This window comes from Bos javanicus, chromosome 7 (assembly GCF_032452875.1).
Source record: "Bos javanicus breed banteng chromosome 7, ARS-OSU_banteng_1.0, whole genome shotgun sequence".
Classification (NCBI taxonomy): domain Eukaryota; kingdom Metazoa; phylum Chordata; class Mammalia; order Artiodactyla; family Bovidae; genus Bos; species Bos javanicus.
In genome coordinates, this window is record NC_083874.1 from 87,532,334 (window position 1) to 87,553,791 (window position 21,458).

The 21,458-nt window shown below is 38.7% G+C and overlaps 1 long non-coding RNA gene across 1 annotated transcript in view; it reads left to right on the forward strand.

Moving 5' to 3' along the window:
• LOC133251654 (uncharacterized) overlaps window positions 1-21,458 on the forward strand; it is a 41,595-nt gene that overhangs the window by 14,848 nt on the left and 5,289 nt on the right. Inside the window, exons 2-3 of the long non-coding RNA XR_009737713.1 lie at window positions 3,534-3,600; window positions 7,143-7,258. This is a non-coding gene — a long non-coding RNA (uncharacterized LOC133251654). The remainder of the gene's footprint in view (window positions 1-3,533; window positions 3,601-7,142; window positions 7,259-21,458) is intronic.

Consider the following 21,458-nt stretch of genomic DNA (forward strand, 5'->3'; position numbering starts at 1 on the left):
ACTGCACACCTATCTAAAGCCCAAACCCACAGAGTTCTTAATAACCCTAAAAATTTAGACAATTGTACATCAGCAGATGAATGGATATAAAAACTGTAGCATATTCAAATGGAATGTAGAATAATGGAATACTACTCAGCAATACAAAAAATGAACCACTGGTACATCTTACAATATGGAAGAATCTCAACAAAATAATGCTGAGTGAGAGAAGAAAGACCAAAAAAAAAGAGTACAAATCATTTATATATTAGTCTAGGAAACTCAAACTAATGTATAGTGACAGAAAACAGATCAGTAGTCGCCTAGGGGAAGGATCAGTAGGCAGGAATTACAGAAGCATGAGGAAACTTTTAGGGATGACGGATATGTTTGTTGCCTTGATTGTGGTAATGGTTTTCACAGGTGAATACATATGAGAAAACTTAAAAAAACATACAGTTAAATATGAACAGTTTGTTACATATCAATTTTACCTCACTAAAGCTGTTAACAACAACAACAAAAGCGGGCCAATTAGAATGGATATAGGAACCAATCAGAATGGATGCTAGCCATTAACAAAAATAATTCAGACAGCAGGTTTCAGAATTCTCTAGGTAACTGGGACCATTTGTAGATGGCCATAAAGATTTTGGGGACTGAGAATGTCCTCTTCATCTCCTTGCTAATGTTTATGATCCCTGGTTTAATTAAAAATAATTTTCCATTTTTTTCCTATTAAAAATCATTACAGTCCTGAAAGAGGTGAGCACGAGTTTTAGATTTTGTCTCTACCAGTGCCTGGAAAATCCCAAGGACGGAAGAGCCTGGTAGGCTGCAGTCCACGGGGTCACTAAGAGTCGGACACAACCGAGCGACTTCACTTTCACTTTTCACTTTCATGCATTGGAGAAGGAAATGGCAACTCACCCCAGTGTTCTTGCCTGGAGAATCCCAGGGATGGGGGAGCCTGGTGGGCTTCTGTCTATGGGGTCGCACAGAGTCGGACACAAACTAAAGCGACTTAGCAGCAGCAGTGTTACAAACCATGTGACTTAACGCAGGTGGCTAAACCAATGTCAGAAAACTTCCAGACGCTGCTCAAGGTGGAGGTAAACTGAAAGACACTTCTTTCTAAAGAAAATAGGATCCATCCAGCAAGCATTTCCATTTTACAATTGTTGGTTTTATCATAACATCTCCAAAGATCTATCTCTTCCCTTTCTTTATTACCATGTGTGATAAAAATGGAGTAAGGAGGTGAATGGGGAGACATTGTTAGCAAAATAATTAAATTACCTGAATGTATTTGTCTCATGTTGATCTCACTATGTGAGCTGATTGACCTCAATGTGCTTTAATACAAAAAATTTATTAAAGTCCACAATAAGGTGCAAAATCACCATATTGTAACTCTATTCTGGAATGGAGGATTACTGAGTCACCTGCCAAGGTGCCTTGTGTTGCAGAGAGTAAAGGACCGAGATTGTTATTTTTACTGTTCTGTTTTTATGATAGTGAATATTGTGTTTATATACTTCCGACTAAAATTTTAGGTGCATAACTTGAGTTAGATCAGTGCCCATCTCAGTGATGAAGGAAAAATAGCCCTACATAATTTTTAAGAACCTCAGGGACTGAGCTAAAAGTCAATAAACATATGGGAAAAAAGACTGGAAGCAAATTGAATATATGTGCAAATTGACATTTTACTAAAAGAACATGCTTAAAACTTTAGGTTTATCAAACAGATGTCAATGAAACTGAAATCTATTCAGCAAGTAGAATGCATTACTGAATGCAGAAATACACGTGTTTTATGTGGCCTGAAATGCAAACATTTTTCCATCTTGTAATATTATGATTTATTATTCTGATTTTAGAGATGCAATATTAAAAATGTGTTAATCAAGACATTTCTATTTATAGTATTATACACATTTTAGTTTTTAACAATATCCATCTTTTTACCAGGGTCAGTCCTCATGCCACATAGCTAGATTTCCAAAATAAGATTATCAGAAAAATGTGTTGTTGATCTTGGGCATAAATTTATAACTTATATTGGTTTGTAACTAACTCCTGAGTTTTAAACATATATAATAGCTATTTTTGTGATCTTTTTCTGAGTACCTTTTCCAAAATGGGAAAAAAAGTAAAGTTCAACTTTGTACTCTGTCCATGTCTCCCATTTTTCTTTTTTGTGTATTCTTTCCTCCCACCTTCCTTCTCTCCTCTCACTTCATTATTTAGCCAGTGATTTTATTCTGCTATTTCTCCTGACAGTCAGTGATCAAGACACTGTGTTAACCCTGAAGATGCAGTTGCTTTAGGCAAGCCCCCTCACTATTTCTTGACTGTGTTTAGGGTTAAAAGACTTCTTTAGATACAACGTTAACAATCTATACTTCTACAGTGTCTGTGAGATTATTTTCTTTTGTTACCTCTGGCACCCCACTCTAGTACTCTTGCCTGGAAAATCCCATGGACGGAGAAGCCTGGTAGGCTGCAGTCCATGGGGTCGCTAAGAGTCAGACATGACTGAGTGACTTCACTTTCTCTTTTCACTTTCATGCATTGGAGAAGGAAATGGCAACCCACTTCAGTGTTCTTGCCTGGAGAATCCCAGGGATGGGGGAGCCTGGTGGGCTGCCGTCCATGGGGTCACACAGAGTCAGACACGACTGAAGTGACTTAGCAGCAGCAGCAGTAGCAGCAGGGGTTTCCCTGGTGTCTCAGATGGTAAAGAATCCACCTGCAATGCAGGAGACATGGGTTTGATCCCTGGCTTGGGAAGATCCACTAGAGAAGGGAATGGCAACCCACTCCAGTGTTCTTGCCTGGGAAACCCCATGGACAGAGGCGCCTGGTGGGCTACAGTCCATGGAGTCACAAAGAGTTAGACATGACAAAGCAAATAACACTTTCACATTTTTCTGTACAAAATGTTAGCTTTAACCAGGACCAGTGCAATAATAAAGGACTTGAAAAGGTTTGTAAGACCACAGCCTCCCTCTACCTGATTTCTCATGTTCCATGGAATCTAATGAGATGAATATACTGCCTTCTCCTTCAAGCTGTTTAGAAGGCAATACATAGAGAGCAAACTCATACCTGAGTTCCTGGAACTGGGGACTCTTGCTGGAAAATCACAAAGGACATTTTGATATTGAGATGATGATCATTGAAAAAGCTGATTTCTCCTCTTTGTAGAATCATCTTTAGGTGTTCAGCTGTGACTTCCTGTGGTTGAAATGTCCAGTCAACATCTCATCCCCTCCACATTCCTTACTGAAGGGAGATATAACTTGGCATCATATTTATAATACTTCCAAGTGTCTATGTTTTTATTTGTATATCTCGGCCAAAATCTGTCCTACCATCCCATTGGGTTTTCTTCAGGGCCCAGTGTTATAATACACATAAAGTATGATAAAAATGTAAGACAGTTTTCCTGGAGACAACAGAACAATAGAAACTGATATGGTAGAATAGTATCAGCCAGAGACATCCTGGTTAATTCAGACCCTTCTTTTTTTTTTTTTTTTAAGGTTCTGACACAACCACTTTGCTCGTGCAGATCCTCTTTTTAAAATTCACAGGAAATCAGATCATCAGGTAGGGTCAGCAAGCTGCTCCTTGCGATGTTTTGCCATGTAATCTAGAGGAAACGTTGTGAGGGTTTGTCAGTACTGAGCTACCTGGACGTGGGGAGTCTCATCAGAAAAAAAGAAACTTGTCTTCTCAAAAGATATGTGAAAAATGTCTGTGGACAAGCCAGTTAGATGATACCTTTATCAAGCTCTATCTTCTATTAACTTTCCACATACCCACTTTACTGCAAACTTAAAAATCCTTTTTTTCATATTGATCCATTAACATAAAGTCATTTTATAATTCACTATTATAAGTAATTACAACTAGAATGGGTTTGTTAATTAACAGCTCTTATAATCATTATTAATTACTTTTCACTATACAGCATTTCATATAATCCATTCCATAACTCTTCATCTTTAGAAAGGTAACATTCAGAGCTACCCCTGAGGACAATAGAACCCACAAAATCAGTCAGAGGCTATAGTTAGAAAACAGAAATAAAAATATTTAGCACTTTAAAATGAAGAGCTAAATAGACCTTTCAAATCTCCCATGTTTATTTCACCTGCATTAGATTAAATTTCATTAAATTGGAAAGATCAATACAATTTCCAAACTATGCTTTGTTCATTGCTTTTATTGATCAACTACCAAGGAAAATGATCTCAAATTTTAATCTATTAATATATAGATCTGTAACATTTGGATAGACAATAGACAATTTTATCTACTTTCACTAAAATTTTTGCAAAATACAAAATTAAGAGAAGTTAATTTTTTTAAGCCACAGCATGAGAATTATTTGCAAGAAAGTAATCTATATCCAAAGAAAGTTATTGGACTATTTTAGAAAATTCCAAATTCCATGGTATCTATTTTACCTAAAAATGATATTCTTTGCTATATACATTATTTACCTACATGTAATTATTTTTACAGCTTGTTTACTATCCCATCCAAAGATCAACATGTTATGTCAACACTTTCTGTAATATAATGGCAAGTGGCAAGAAGAAATTGTATAGAGTCCTCTTTCAAAATAAGCAAAATTACACTGTGGAGAAACCTAATGCGCCCTGAAAGTGAAAGTGAAAGGCACTCACTTTTGTCTGACTCTTTGTGACCCCATGGACTGTATAGTCCATGGAATTCTCCAGGCCAGAATACTGGAGTGGGACTAGCTGTTCCCTACTCCGGAGGATCTTCCCAACCAAGGAATCAAACCCAGGTCTCCTGCATTGCTGGCAGATTTCTCCCACATTGCAGGCAGAATCTTTACCAGGTGAGCCACAAGGGAAATCCAAGAATACTGGAGTGGTAGCTTATCCCTTCTCCAGGGGATCTTCCCGACCCAGGAATCGAACCGGGTCTTCTGCATTACAGGTGCATTCTTTACCTGCAGAGCTACATAAGAAGCCCAAGCAAGTATTATAAGCAGAAACAGATAGACATGGATTAAAGGCAAAATTCTTTGCCTTAAGAGATCCTAGAATGAAGGTGAGGTAGAGATACAAAAGACATATAATTAAACATAAATGTTACCTTTACTCCCAAATAAGTAACTCAGTTATTCTCTTCTACTGACCATTTATGGCTCAATTCACTAAACTCCTACTTTGATACACAGTAGAAATGTTTTACCCACTCCAGTGTTCTTGCCTGGAGAATCCCAGGGATGGGGGAGCCTGGTGGGCTGCTGTCTATGGGGTCGCACAGAGTTGGACATGACTGAAGTGTCTTAGCAGTAGCAGAAATGTTTTACACACACTTCTTGAGACCATATATCTCAGGAAAGATACTACAAACATCTTTTAAGATGCCATCGTACAAGAATCAGCAAGTATGTACCTGGCCCATTAAAAACGGCCTGTGTAATAAATAAGATATTCTGCGGACCCCTATAAATCCTGCTTCTGCCACTGCCTGGTTTCTGCCTGTCACCATGGTTTGCCTCAGTAGTTGCTGATCCTCTTCTTGTTCTTACCTCAATATTTGGCGTTTCCTGTATGACTCCTGGTAACTATCTTCAGCTGCCCTCCACCACCCACCTGAACCTAATGCCTTTCTTGTCCTTCACCGGTACTCGCACTGCAGTGTTTCCCTGCAGTTTTGCGGTACCAGCCCAGGTTGTGCATGGTCTGACAGCTATGTCAAGTGTCTTCTTTTATCTGGGTAAGCATATGTACCTGGTTAATTCTGGAAAATGAAGTTTATTTTAAGATGTTCTTGTCCACCTGGAAGGCCATTTTGGAAACTGCTGCTTAAAACAGTCAAAATATTATGAGATTCAGAACTAAGATGGTAGCAGGAAACCTGGTGAATTTAAAAACTACCAGAGAGGCAGAAGCGGGGCGAGCGCGGAGCCCAAAGCGAGTGACCTGTGATCCCGGAAGTGGACCTCAGGGTCCCGGGGATAAAAAAAATAAAAAAAAATTAAAAAAAACTACCAGAGAGATAGAATGAACAGGATTTGATGACTGATTGAATAATAGAGCTAGAGCAGAGTGAAAAGCCATGGATCATGCCTTAATTCTGGCTGAAGAAATGGTAATCATGAACACATTTATCGAAATGGGAAACACAGGAGAAAAAGCAGATTTGGGGTAGTGATGTTAGAGGAAGCACACTGATTGAAACCGCCCACCCTGGCCAGGCACCATAGTAACCATTTGCATGAGTTGTGTTATGACAGGAGATTCTAATAAGGAACATGGAACTAATAAGCCACCACCAACCGGAAGAGTTTGGGAAAGGTCGAAAGGAGACACTGCGTGTCTGTCCACTTCCCAGAATCCCTCTCACTAGCATCCATCTTAGCTGAGCAATGCGTGTGCCACCAGGAAAGACTCTGAATTAGAATGATGGGCCAAAGACCACTCAGAAAACAATCCCATCACCATAAAACCCGAGACTGCGAGCCACGCAGCAGAGCAGTTCTCCTGAGTTCCCTTATCCTGCTGCTCTCCACCCGGGTGCCCTTTCCCAATAAAATCTCTTGCTTTGTCAGCACATGTGTCTCCTCAGACAGTTCATTTCCGAGTGTTAGACAAGAGCCTAGTTTCAGGCCCTGGAAGGGGTCCCCCTTCCTGCAATAGTGAGATGTGATGAATTCAGTTCCTAATAACCGAACTATAAGCATGTTTGTAAGACATCTAAGTTGTGAGGTCCAGAGTGCAGATAAATTTAAGGTCTACAGATAAGGCAAAAAAATCTAGCTTGAGAATAGAGTATTTTTAGAAGACTAAATGACCAAAGGAGTTAAAAAGAAAAAAGTCAAGAAATCACTAGGATGAGGACTGAAACCTATTTGGTTTACCACAGAGGCTGTTGACAAATATGGCTGGTAGAGTTTTAATTAAATGATGGAAATTAAGCTAGATTCTGGAGGACAAGGAGTAAATGGAAGGTGAGGGACAGGAATGTCTTATCTTTACAATGAGGACAGCTGGATTTTTATCTCAGTCAGGATTAAGAATCAGAATTACTTACATATTTTCTAAAAAAATTTAAATGAAGTCTTTTACTTCTCTTTCACATCTATTCTCTATTCTATCTTCTAGGTATCTCTGCTGAGGAAGCTAATTTTAGAGAGACAATGTATACAAAGTACTTGGCACAAAGGCCAATGTACTAAATGCTCCAGGAATATAACTACAGGCACTCCTAATTACTGAATGTAAGCTACTTCTGAAAACATGTGGGAAGGCAAATGTGTTTGCAGCAAAAGCAAATATTTAATTATGCTAAATGAGAATAATAATAATGCATCTTTAGTACGTCTAAAAACCCCAACCACTTCTTCTAAATATCATTAAAACATTCTTAAACATCGACATAAAAACCTACTAAGGATTAATGCATTATAAAAAACACATAATACTTGCTTACTTAACACTTAATGAACACATTAGTGAATGTGTTGGTGTGCAGCACAGACAGTATCAGGTACATAATGCATTTTCATTCTAAACTGTGATTAATAGCTGTCTTAATGTAAATAAGTAAGATAATATGTAAAAATACATATTGAATGCAATTAACAAAATAAAATAAGCAAATGAGGCCATTTTTTAAAAAATGGTTACTTTACAGAGTGAGGTTTAGTGATGTGGGAGACGTTTTCACTTAATAATGCATAACACCTTCAAACCAGACAAACACAAAGTGAAGTGAAGTCGCTCAGTCGTGTCCGACTCTTTGCGAACCCATGGACACTAGGCTTCTCCGAACATAGGATTTTCTAGGCAAGAGTACTGGAATGGGTTGCCATTTCCTTCTCCAGGGAATCTTCCTGACCCAGGGATTGAACCCAGGTCTCCTGCATTGTAGACACACGCTTTACCATCTGAGCCACCAGGGAATGCCAGACAAACACAAAGTGCTCTCCTATTCAGACTATATCTGAGATGTGAATGCAACATATTCTGCATGCTCTTGCACACTCTCTGGAAATTATATGGAGATTCATTCTAACAGATTCAAACACTACATTGAGGGCAAATGCTTTTAAAAGTTGCTGTTCCTATAGTAGTATTATGTGGACCTATGGTATAAGTTGAGAATACTATTGTCATGGGATGTGAGCCAAGATGAACAGTGGTTCTCAACTGGGAGTGAATTTGCCTTGGCAATGTCTAGGGATATTTTCGGTGGTCACAAAATACGTGATCCAGGATGGTCCATAATAAAAAGGTCAAGGATGCTGCTAAATATCCTGCAATGCACAGAACAGACTCCCACAGCAAAAATAATCCAGCCCAAAATGTCAATTAGTGCTGAGGCTGAGAAAACCTAAAGGAAGGAAGAATGAAATCAAACCAATGTGTCAGAGGAAACCTCAGTTGGAACAAGGCACAGATTGAATATTCAAAATCAGAAGTTGGAATGAACTGATGTCATTAGCTTGGGAAACTGTAAAGTGGATCTTTTCACCAACAATGCTAATAAATACTAGAAAGGGAGATATTGTGGGAAGGAACTATGTGGAAAAATATTTAGTTTTACCATGTCACACTTCAGGTATGGATGGAACATCCAAATGTATGAAGTAATTTTAATGACTGTAGGAGTTTTGTCTAAATTTTCTGATAAATTTTTAGAAAAGCATTGATATACTCTTCAAGTTACAAGTCAACTAACATATTTGAGCTCTATCTATCTGCCATATATCATATATTTTTCACATGCAATGTTGTTTAATCTTCAAAGAATTATTGGAGAATGATATTACTACCCCATTTTATGGACGAGAGAAATGAGGCTTAGAAATGTTAAGTGAATAAGGTCATACAACCACTAAATCATGGTACTAGCATTGAAATCAATGTCTTTAACCCTAAGTCCTGGGCTTTTGGCTAAAATAAAATAATACTCATGTATGCTCCAGTTATCTCAGACAATCCCCTACAAACATACCTTTACTGAGCTTTAAAACTAACTTCCCTCGGCGAAACACACACACAATTTTTAATTTTCTTACGTCAATGTAGAAGTTTGGAAAACATAAAAAATAAGTCAAGAAGAAAAAAATTATCATGAATTCCACCACCCAGAAATAACTACTACTAAATAACTTTTAGCTAATAATTTAAATTTTTACTTTCTCTTTTGCTGTTTTCGCCTGCTGGTGGTTTTGCTGATGTACAATGATATTTCTAAAGTGAACTATGAAGAATTAGAAAGAAGAGATGAAGGGAAAGATGGTACACAAGCTAGAGAATTAGCTCTCAGATTCATAAAAAAGAAAATGGGGTGAGGTCGGGGGTAGGGAGAGGGTAATTTCCAGAACCTCTTTTTGCCCAAGGAGTGCTGGGAACTTAATAAATCTTAGTTCATCTGTCAGCTCTATGCTCTGCTAATGACAAGATTAAATTGAAGCTACACTCTCCTGAGTGCTTATCATTTGCAAATGCAGTACTAAGAGCTTTACTCACATTATCTCATCTTATCCCTGCAGCAACCTTGAGTAGGATATTATTATTTCCAACTTAGAGAAGGAACTTAGGCTTAAAGAGGTTTTAACTACTTGCCGGGTTCCACATCTGGTTAATGGAGAAGTGAGGCTTCAAAAGCAAATCTGGCCATGGAGGCAGGATTCTTCTCTTTGTAAGGCTGCCTCCTCCTTCTAAAGAAAATCAGGTGTGGAATGCAGAGAATTCAGGAAAGTGATGGCAGAGCTGAAGGAGATCTTGGGATCTCTGACAGAATATTTTTTCATGGTTATTAGCTCCGACTTCCTTTTCTTTTCTAGTTGCAGGAGTGGGTTGATATTTGGCCTCTGAAATATGGTCCTAAAGCTTGAGTCACTAGATGCTTTATATTTGATTCCATTGGGAAAACAGTGTGATAAGGAATGCACATGAGAATATGACTATCTGCCTGACACAAACAGGCTTTCGATAGTGTGCTGAAGGACCAGAAGAAGGAAACTCCAACTGACGATCATTTTTTCTGGAGCCACTTTAATAAAAAGCTGAGCCAAACCTCTACTGAAGTTTATATCACTTTTTTTTTTTTTTTAAAGAAAAGCCAAATTTCAACAGATGTTAGCTGATTGAAATTACTATTCCCAACTACCTTTCTAAAAATCAGACTTCTGCTCTTGGATAAAAAGAAGAATATCAGAGTTTAAAATTGTGTGGCTACAAATGATCACATTTTGGTTCAAATATAAAATAAATACATTCCATTGGTTTTGACAAACTGTTTGGAAAACATAGGCTTTGGCTTTGACTAATGGGTTGTAGGATGGAGCTGTTGTGGAAAAGTAAATCACAGTTTAGGTGTATTTTCCCAGCTAGTCCTCTGACTTAGGAATATGCTGCTTATCTGTGGAAACATGCTCTCCCAGCAAAGTGCCATGCAAATCACTGGTTTTACATGAAGGCCTATATTAGTCTAGTCACTCACAGACATCTTTAAACATAATTGTTGGGTAATAGCCTATGTTTATTTTTATGATAAATGTTTCAGAGCTACTGTTCTCTGGGGTTTTTCACATTAAAGGAAGATAGTTATCTCATTGGAATTTTAACCACACTACAATTAAAATGAAATGCAATCAATAAAATATTAATGCAGGTATGTTTGCAGATCAATTACTTAATGGCTAGGTCGATATCTATCATTCTTTAGCTTTCTGAAGGTCAATATATAGCAGAGTCAATGAGTTAACCAGCAAATCAGAGACATAATATCTGTCTAATTGTAGGTCTATGATTAATTCCTTAATACAGTGAATGACTTGATGAGAGTTTGTGCTGTCTATTCTTGTTAAAACTTCCTGCCAGACTGGGTTCTCCTTTAAAGTCTTAGATTATTAAACAATATTTTTAATGCTAGATATCAATACAGAATCATCAGATGTTAAACTAAAAAATAGCTGTCAAGACCCCTTCTTACCCTTTCCTTTAGAGAAAGGAACACTGAAAATCAGTGAAGACAACTGAGTCACTCAACATCACACACTTAGTCATGGAACCCAGATGTGGTTCCCAGGCCTTTGAGCTCCAAAACACCGAGCTCCTGAATTTCAAGATCCCAGCCCAGGGTTTGGTTTTGCAGACACTGTGGGTAATTCACCTTGGCACCTGTGGGTCGCACATGTGTTCGTTGTTTTCCAAGCACAGTGAAGTAGAAACTAAGCAGGTGAAGGAATAAGGAAGCAGCAGAAGCTTGCGCTAACTGAAAACGCAATCTCACAGTGACAGGTGCCACGGGGACTTTTTGAGGCTGTTATTGGTGTGGGCGATTTACCTCTCACTCACTCAGAAGTATCTGAAGTGACTAGCATCAACTTTAATCTTATGAAAAGTATCACCTCCGAGTCCCAGGCAGATGGATGGAACTCTTTGGGGTGCCTGCCAAGTAAAATGGGCTATTGAAAAATACTGATATCTCAATTGTCAGTATGGTGTTTTATGTTAACAGTAGAAGTAAAAAACTACAATGAACCTCCCCACTCATTTCCGTTGCCACTTTCTGTGTGAGTCAGCTTTAATTGCTCATGTTGGATAACATGCTTGTGTAACCCTAGCAGCACTCTACAAACGAGAGTGTAAAGTTTTTGAACTGAGGTAGTTACTCTGTCTGTACAAGGTTACAGGTGGCTCAGTGGTAAAGAATCTGCCTGCCAAAGTAGGAGCTATAGGAGACGTAGGATCAATCCCTGGGTTGGGAAGTTCCCCTGGAGAAAGAAATGGCAACCCACTCCAGTATTCTTGCCTGGAAAATTCCATGGAGAGAGGAGCCTGGCAGGCTACAGTCCAAGGGGTCACAAAGAGTTGGACACAAATAAACACACACGTATAAGCATATATCAAAAAACAAACACACAAAAAAATTACAAATGGAAATAGCCATTCATTTCAGTTTTAAAGACATTCACTTTCATTATGTAAATGTTCACTGGGCAGTTAGAACACATTAAAGATGCTTCAGTAAGTTTTGCAGTAGTATCAAACTGCATCAGTTTTCTACCAAGATACAGCTATTTTGTTAAACTGATCACAGCATTTGCCTTTCAGTGTTACCAAAAATAGTTTGACCAATTTAATGACATTTTCCAATTTGATTGTTAGATAAAGATCTTTTGCAACAACTAAATCAAGTTGACCACTTCTTATTCACACTTCCTCATTACCTTTTCGTGTCTGAACAAGTTACTCAGAGTCATGGAATAGAGAAAAGTCAGCTCTTCCTACAAAATGTTTGCATCTTAGCTTTTCAAAGCACGGGAAGAGGAATGTACCCCTGTGTCTTTTGTGTGTCTGTAAACTAAAATTATGGATTTGCAGTATAATAAATTGTTAAAGCTGGCAGAGTCTTGGACAACATACAACCCAGTGTTTCCCAGGTGGAGGGAAGTATAGCATTAGTATGTACAAGATAATTTTAGGAGGCATATCAATATTGGATGATACAATGAGAAAATGCACTACATTTCAGGTTTTTGAAGACTTTCTAATTATATCAAGAAGAAAGTCTAAGACTGGTGCTGACAAAGAACTATCTAACAGTTTTTCCTTCCTGTTTAAGAAATAGAAGGCAAGCTTCAGGCTCAGTCTCCAGCAGACAGCTATGTGGAGCTAGAACTTAAAAATACTGTGTAGTTTTCATTAAATTAATTTTTCCAGGTCATCATCTATTCATGGCATGGAAACAAAGCTTCCTTTCAAAACACATTTATCTAAGTTTAAGATAAAATAAGTTAAAGATAAAATCTAAGTTAAAATTACTGCAGTGATATTTACACAGTAGCCCAAATATTAAATAAAGGCTGGAGTCACTTATATGGCAAAAATCATGATGGTTCTGTTGGGGCTGGAGACCAACTCACAGGACAGGTGGGAGATCCAAAGCTTTGAGGGGGCAGAAAATCCTGAAGTCAGGAGTGCAGTCCACAGGCTACTCAACAAGTGATGGTTGCTGCTGCTGTTCAGTTGCCAAGTCTCATCCGACTCTGTGACCCAGTGGATTGCAGCACGTCAGGCTCCTCTGTCCTCTATTATCTCCAGGAGTTTGTTCAAATTCACATCTACTGAGTTGGTGATGCTATCTAACCATCTCATCCTCTGCCACTCCCTTCTCCCTTTGCCTTCAGTCTTTCCCCAAATCAGAGTCTTTTTCAATGAGTAAGCTCTTCCACCAAGTGATATCACGTCTTTAATTCAATCACTTCTAAAAAATGACTAGTTTGAATCATTTTCTACGAACTGGCCTTTTCCCCATCACTTTGTGAACAATACACATTAAGTTTAAGCTTGAAAAAAAAAAAAAAAACGTATTTCTTCATTTCCATGACTAGATAAGGTTATTGAAGAAGAACTACAAATATTAGGAAAATTAAGCTAGATTTGTGAGACATGAATTAGTTAAAAAGTGGAGGGAAATTCTCCAGTATATAAAAATTTATACATTAAATTCAAAATAAGCAAGTTGTTTTTTCTGTTTTGAAAATAAAACATGCTTTATTTTGTTTTAGATTTACAAGTCTTGAATACTTGAAAACATAGCAAGACTAATTTTCTAGACAGTAATTTTTTAAAACATGTACAAGTGTTCATTGAAATACAAAACTAAAATGCTAGTAGAAAAAGGGGAAATTTAAATTAAGGATAAAGTATGTGTCCTGCAAATCTTACAAATATAATAATTAAACTTGTAGTCTTAAAAAAAAGATCTAGACATTTTTGTGAAATCCAATGATTCTCTATAAAAAGTATTTCTGCAAGATCTGAGAGGAATGTAACTGCAACTTTCTTCTAACAGAGTCAAGGCCTCCAAGGGTATTTATCTCTCAGCTGAGTAGATATTCTGAAGGACAGGGAACAAAATTTCAGAATGACAGTGGTCACTGAACTACTGGCTTTAAAAATAAATAAATAAAAGGTTTTTCCAGTAGTCATGTACAGATGTGAGAGCTGGACCATAAAGAAAGCTGGGTGCCAAAGAACTGATGCTTTTGAACTGTAGCTGGAGAAAAGACTCCAGAGTCCCTTGGACTGCAAGGAGATCAAACCAGTAAGTCCTAAAGGAATCAACCCTGAATATTCTATTCATTGGAAGGACTGATGTTGAAGCTCTTAATGCTTTGGTTACCTGATACAAAGAAAGAAAAGACCGTGATGCTTTCCCCCTCATTGGAAAAGGCCCTGATGCTGGGAAAGATTGAGGGCAGGAGAGGAAGGGGGCTACACCGGATGAGATGCTTGGACGGTATCACTGAGTCTGAGCAAACTCCGGGAGACAGGGAAAGACAGGGAAGCCTGGTGTGCTGCAGTCCACGGGGTCGCAAAGAGTCTGACACGACTGAGCAACTCAACAAGAACAACAACAAAAAGGTTTCCTCTTACTGTCTTGTCCACTTAATTTCTGTTAACTGAAGCCTGTCTCTCCCATCAGGGGAGGGGAGGAAGAGAAGAGGTGGGCAGATGGTCAAGCAGACTCATCAGTCAGCTGGGTGTTATGATCTATTGTTGTTGCTCAGTTATGATCTATACTGAATATGGAAAGAGGTGAAACAGAGTAAGTATTTAATACGCTTACAAATTCCAGCCAGGTGGGAACTAATCCCTTCACTTTGCTCTGTCTCAGTGTCTCTTATTCCAACAATGGGACTAATAGGCACCATGTCACTGAGTTGTCTAAAGGAGTAACTAAGAGCTAGTAATCAAGTATTAAGTTCAAGGGTTGAAGTGAGAAATAGGCTGATTCTCTTAACGTGTAAATAGCATCCAGGTTGTAAAATAGAGACAGGAAATTCAGTACTCTTTTTACTCCAAGTAACTAATACTCTCCCATATGGAGGATTCCCATTTTCAGGCCCTCTAACATTTCATTCCTGATTCTGAAGGCTGAGGTGAACAGCCATGAGAGAAGTTTCTGTCTCTGGGGAGTTCCGAGGAGGCTTATTCCATGCACACCACAGACTCCATGAAAGGAAGGCCACTGAGCACTGCTCATCAGGAAAGGATTCTGCTCCACCCTCTTAGATCTTCTTCCAAGAATTCCTGAGTAAAACTGTTCCAGAGCAGAAATGACAACCATGTAAAATCGGGGATAATCTGTGAGCCATTCTCATAATAGCCGGAAACTCATCTTTGCAGCTCCTTGACTCACTCCTGAGATTGCCCCTTTATCCAGGAGCACCTCACAACATGCAGGATCCCATCTCAGGTGCCCAATCTTTATAAACTTTTCTCTCTTGAAAAGAAAGAGGAGGGTAGACTAGAAGCAACACTATTTGTGAACACTACTGTGAAGAGTCCACAATGCCTCTTTAGTGGTGTGTGTCAATATGAGCCAGTTTAGTTTCTGTGACCCACAAATGACCTTTATATCTTTGGTCTTGTTTAGGAGGCTCAACTGCTTTCTATGTCCTGAAATCTCCCCCGGTTCATCAGTGAGAATTTGGACACAAAGACCTATTTACTTATTTATCAATACCAGGTCATTCCATAGTTTTATCATAATTGGAACAGACTCCAATATTCAGCTCTCCATTCAGGTGTTTCTTCCACTGTGCAACTCCCACCAGCATCATCTTTCTTAGTGTTCGCCCTTTTCAGGTTCAGAAAGGACTGCTGTCTCAGATGTGCCCATCCTCCTCATTTGTGAAGGAGGTCCCAGTGGTCCCATTTACAGATGAGGCAACTGAGTCTCAAGGAGAATAAAGTACCTACAGGCTTATCTCATTTTAGTGCACTTTGCTTTACTGCACTTCATAGACACTGTGTAGGGTTTTTGTTGTTGTTGCGGGTTTCACAAATTGATGGTTTGTGGCAACCTCGCATGGAACAAGTTGATCAGCACCATTTTTCCAACAATATTTTCTCACTTTGTATCTCTGTGTCACATTTCCATACTTCTCACAATAATTCAAACTTTTTCAGTACTATTACATATGTTATGGTGATCTGTAAATCAGTGATCTTTGATGTTACTATTTGTTTCAAGGTGTCACAAACCATGCCCAAATGAGACAGCAAATCTAACTGATAAATGTCGTGTGTGTTATGACTGCTCCACTGACCCGCCCTTCCCTTTCTCTCCCTCTCCTCAGAGCTATTTCCTGAGACACAACAAATTGAAATTAGGCCAGTTAATAACCCTACAATGGCCTCTAAGTGTTCAATTGAAAGAAACAGTCACATGCTTCTCACTTTAAATCAAAAGCTAGAAATAATTAAGCTTAGTGAGGAAGGCATGTTGAAAGCTGAGATAGGCTAAAAGCTAGGCCTCTTGTGCCAAACAGTTAACTAAGTTTTAAATGCAAAAGGAAAGTTCTTGAAGGAAATTAAAAGTGCTACTCCAGTGAACACATGAATGATAACAAAGTGAAACAGTCTTATTGCTGATAGGGAGAAAGTTTTAATGGTCTGGATAGAAGATCAAACTAGACACAAAATATGTATACTTGTGGCAGATTCATGTGTTGTACAGGAGAAACCAACACAACATTGTAAAGCAATTATCCTCCAATTAAAAATGAATTAAAAAAATAAACAAACAAGAAAACAGTCACAATATCCCCTTAAGCTGAAGCATAATCCAGAACAAGGCCCTAACTCTCTTCAACCCTGTGAAGGCTGAGAGAGTGAGGACACAAGAAAAGTGTGAAACTAGCAGAGGTTAGTTCCCGAGGTTTAAGGAAACCATAGCACCCCCATAACACCAACATGCAAAGTGAAGGAGCAGGTGTTGGTACAGAAGCTGTAGCAGGTCATTCAGAAGATCTAGCTAAGATATTTGACAAAGGTGACTTCACTAAACACATTTTCAAGGTAGATGAAACACAGCCTTCTGCAAGAAGATGCCGTCTAGGACTTCCATAGCTTGAGAGAAGTCAAGGCCTGGATTCAAAGCTTTCAAAGGACAGGCTGACTCTTTAATTAGGGGTAATGCAGCTGGTGACTTGAAGCCAGTGCTCACTGACCATTCTGAAAATCCTAGGATCCTTAAGAATTAGGCCAAATCGACTTTGCCTGTGCTCTCTAAATGGCACAGCAAAGCCTGGATGACAGCAAATCTTTTGACAACATTGTTTACTGAATATTTTAAGCCCATTGTTGAGACCTACTGCTCAGAAAACAAGATTCCTTTCAAAATATTACTGCACATTGACAATACACCTGGTCACCCAAGAGCTCTAAGGAAGATGTACAAGATTAATGCTATTTTCATGACTGTCAACACAACACCTATCTACAGCTCATGGATCAAGGAATAATTTAAACTTTCAAATCTTATTAAGAAAATACATTTTGTAAGACTGTTGCTGCCATACATGGTGATTCCTCTAATAGATCTGGGCAAAGTAAATTGAAATTTTTCTGGAAAGAACTCACCACTCTAGATGCCATTGACAAGATTTGTGATTCATGGGAAGAGGTCAAAATATCAACATTAACTGGAGTTTGGAAGAAGTTGATTCCAACCCTCATGGATAACTTTGAGGGGTTCAAGATTTCAGTTGAGGAAAAGATACAGATGTGGTAGAAATAGCAAGAGAACTAGAATGGAGCCTAGAGATGAGACTGAGTTGCTGCAGTCTCATGATAAAACTTTAGCAGGTGAGGGGTTACTACTTATGGATGAGCAAAGAAAGTAGATAAAATCTACTTCTGATGAAGACGTTGTGAAGATTATTGAAATGACAACAAAGGACTTAGAATATTACATAAATTTAGTTGATAAAGCAGTGACAGGGTTTGAGAGGATTGACTCCAATTTTGAAAAAAGTTCTGCTGTGGAGAAAATGCTATCAAACAACCTTTTATACTACAGAGAAATTGTCTGTGTGAGTCAACCAGGCCAACTTCAGCATTGTCTAACCCTCTGCAACCACCAACCTGATTAAAAAAAATCACTTTTGTTGCCAGGGTTTCTGACTCAGCGGTCACCCATCTTTCATGCCAGTCCTCCTTAACTGGCCTACTGCTTGGGTCTTCTACTCAGCAAGGAAGGGTCACTTAGTTGAATGGAAGTCAGCTGGATTTTTTTTCCACCACTGCCCACTGCCTGCCACCTGTCAAGAGCACACACACCTTTGCCCTTTAACCAATTACAGAATTTTCTTGTTCTCTATTATCCTTCTTAAAAGATTGAAGGAGAGAAAAAATTTTGATAAACTTTGACTTCAAATTTGAATTTCTGAACTATTACCTCCTCAACTTAAAACTTCCAACTTGCATCTTTCTGACATCTGCATAATTGTTTCCTCTTTGAGGAATGTTCTTTTATTGAAAAAATTTCTTTATTTTGGCTGTGATGGTTCTTCATTGACGTACACGGGCTTTCTCTGGTTTTGATGAGCAGGGGCTGCTCCTCATTGTGATGCTCAGGCTTCTCATTGCAGTGGCTTCTCTTTTTGTGCAGCATGGACTCTAGGTGTGTGGGCTTCAGTAGTTGCGGCTCCTGGGATCTAGACAGCTGGCTCAGTAGTTGTGGTGTAGGGGCTTAGTTGCTCCATGACATGTGGAATCTTCCCGGACCAGGGACTGAACCAGTGTCCTCTGCATTGCAGGGTGAATTCTTAACCACTGGACCACCAGGGAAGACCCTGGAATGCTCTTCTTGCCCCTCTAAGACAGCAAGCTCAGTTTTCTAGGACCATATTCAATGTGATCTCCTTCAGTCCTATATTATGTCTAGTTTGTTAAGGTAGTGGTATCATTTTAACTTGACACATTGTTTCATTGCTTCAACCATCAGACTTAAGTAGTCTTTCCACAGTATCCCTCCTCCGCAACCCCTGGTGGGTCAGAAAGGTGCCAGCAGAGAAGCAAGATAACACTGGGATCCTGGAAGTGACAGACTGGCCACTTTCTCCAAAACCTGTGCTCACGAAAGAGCATGTTGTAAGATGCTTGAGTACTCTGGTCTAGATGCTGTTATAAAATGGCATAGAATTGGTAACGACACCTAAGCTTGGTGGGTCTAAAGCTTGGGGTCGAGAGAAGGTTTTTAGAGTCATGAAGCATCCTATGTCTGAGGCAGGGAGACAATGATGTGAAAGTGGAGGCCAGTGTTCTTATGCCAATGATTATGCAGGGGGCAGGGGGAGGTTGTCACAAAAATGCCCTTTATATCAGAAAACATTTTGGCATGGTGTGAGGTGGTTGGACATTTCTAATGGATTATGATTTTTACTTTCCTTATGATAACTTTTCATTTAGGTAATCGAAGATTTCTCTACATCAAATCATCTACTTTAAGTATCTTCATGCATTCATTTCAGAGAAGGCAATGGCACCCCACTCCAGTACTCTTGCCTGGAAAATCCCATGGATGGAGAAGCCTGGAAGGGTGCAGTCCATGGGGTCGCTGAGTGTCGGACACAACTTCACTTTCACTTCCACTTTCATGCATTGGAGAAGGAAATGGCAACCCACTCCAGTGTTCTTGCCTGGAGAATCCCAGGGATGGGGGAGCCTGGTGGGCTGCCATCTATGGGGTCGCACAGAGTCGGACACGACTGAAGAGGCTTAGCAGCAGCAGTAGCAGCATGCATTCATTTAAGATGATTCTGTGGAGCAGACTCTTAGGTGCTAGGCACACAACAAAAGATAAAAGGAAAGAAAAAAAGGCCATAACTCCTTCCCTTAAGGTGCAAGCATTGTAAGATTGGGAAGAATATGTTAATGTGCTGAAAGGCAGTCTGAAGACTTTAGGAACTATGGTCCCTTTGGGCACTACAGCACTACAGCAACGGGAATGGTTTTCACCAATCAAGATTAAGAGAAACCATTCCAGTGGAAATTACACTCCATATTGTCATTTGAAACCTACCTCCTTTAGAATGGGTAAACTTTTTCTCATAGAATACAGTAGTCTGGAAATCTACAGTAGTCTGGAAATCTACAATAGTCTGGAAATCTTCAGCAGTCTGGAAAATCTACTGAACGTGACTGGAAAAATACTTCAATTTTCAGGCCGCCTACTTCTACTTCAGTCATACCCTTTAATGTAATTAATCAGAATTACTGCTGTCTTTGATGAAGCAATAGGAGCTGACATCTAATTTTACTACAGATCTTAAGTAATTATTAGCTTATGCCAAAACAAAGAGGGTGGCCATCGCCACTGACTAGCCTACATTATAGGCTACATATAGTATGTCCATGGAGCGCCAGGAGTTCTTAGATCACATTTGAGAACCACTATGCTAGGGTACCTTATGCTAGTGTCTTCTTGGAGAGTGTACGCCTTGGATATACAGATGGGAAGTTCATGCTTCTAGTAAGGCCAGAGATAGAAACTCCAAGTGTGCAACTTTCAGGAAAACGTCAAAAAAGCTTCAGGCTGAGATGTTCACAATTTACTCACTAGATTGCCTAGAAATGATTTTGGGTAAAATAAGTTTTGATTTTTTTTAAGTGTAGGAAGTTTCTTTTCTTTCATCTGTAATATTCAGCATTTTAGCCGTATCTCACACTTTTATCAGAGATGCTTAATCATTTTTTGGTTTACTTTTCAAGAAACCTGAAATGAGGTTGGGTTTTCTATGACTTTGCTAAATAAATATGCAATTGCGGTAAAGTCCACCTCATTTTAAATTTGCATTTTTCTCAGAGAATGCATATTTATCAGTCTCTAGTCCCAAATTTTTGTCATCATTGGAATAGTCTGTGGTTGGGAACATGAATGAACCACACACACACACACACACACACATACTCCCACCACATCCTCCCCTACCATAGTATAAAGTTTACAAGTTTTTCATTCTACTTGCCACTGGTTGAAATTCTGATTTCAAAAAAATAATGAAACAAATTGAGAAATCCTTAGATTTTACTTCATCTAAGCACTCAGCAAGGGAAATGAGCTTAATTTGAAAAATGATGGTGATATGCCTAGACTTCCTATCCAGCAGGGAGATTTATAGCATGAATAAGATGCCAAGAAATGAACCAATAGAGCACTGTGTGTGATTGTCTTTAAAGGGGAAAAATATCCTACAGGACTCGTGAGCCATTATTTCAAATGCTTGTGTAAATATGGTTTAGTTCATCATCACCTTTTTCAATTATGTTTATGTTCAGCTTCAAAGTAGAGCCTCTGCTTCCTTGTTTAAAATGCCACCAACTGAACTAGCATTTTCATTAATACAAACAATGTTTACAGTGCCCAGAAATGATGGTAGGAATATAGGAGTCTTTTGTTATTTATAAACTAGACATATCTCAAAACGGTGCCCTGTTAGCTCTGGCTTAGCTTTTGAACAAAGCCAGTTAAAATATTATAGTTTTTAGGTTCTTCATGAAATTTTCATATTTCTTAAATAATTGTTATATGTATATAGATAAAAATAATATGATCATTTTTATTTTAAAAAATATAATTTGCATACCTAAACAGATTAGGAATTAAAT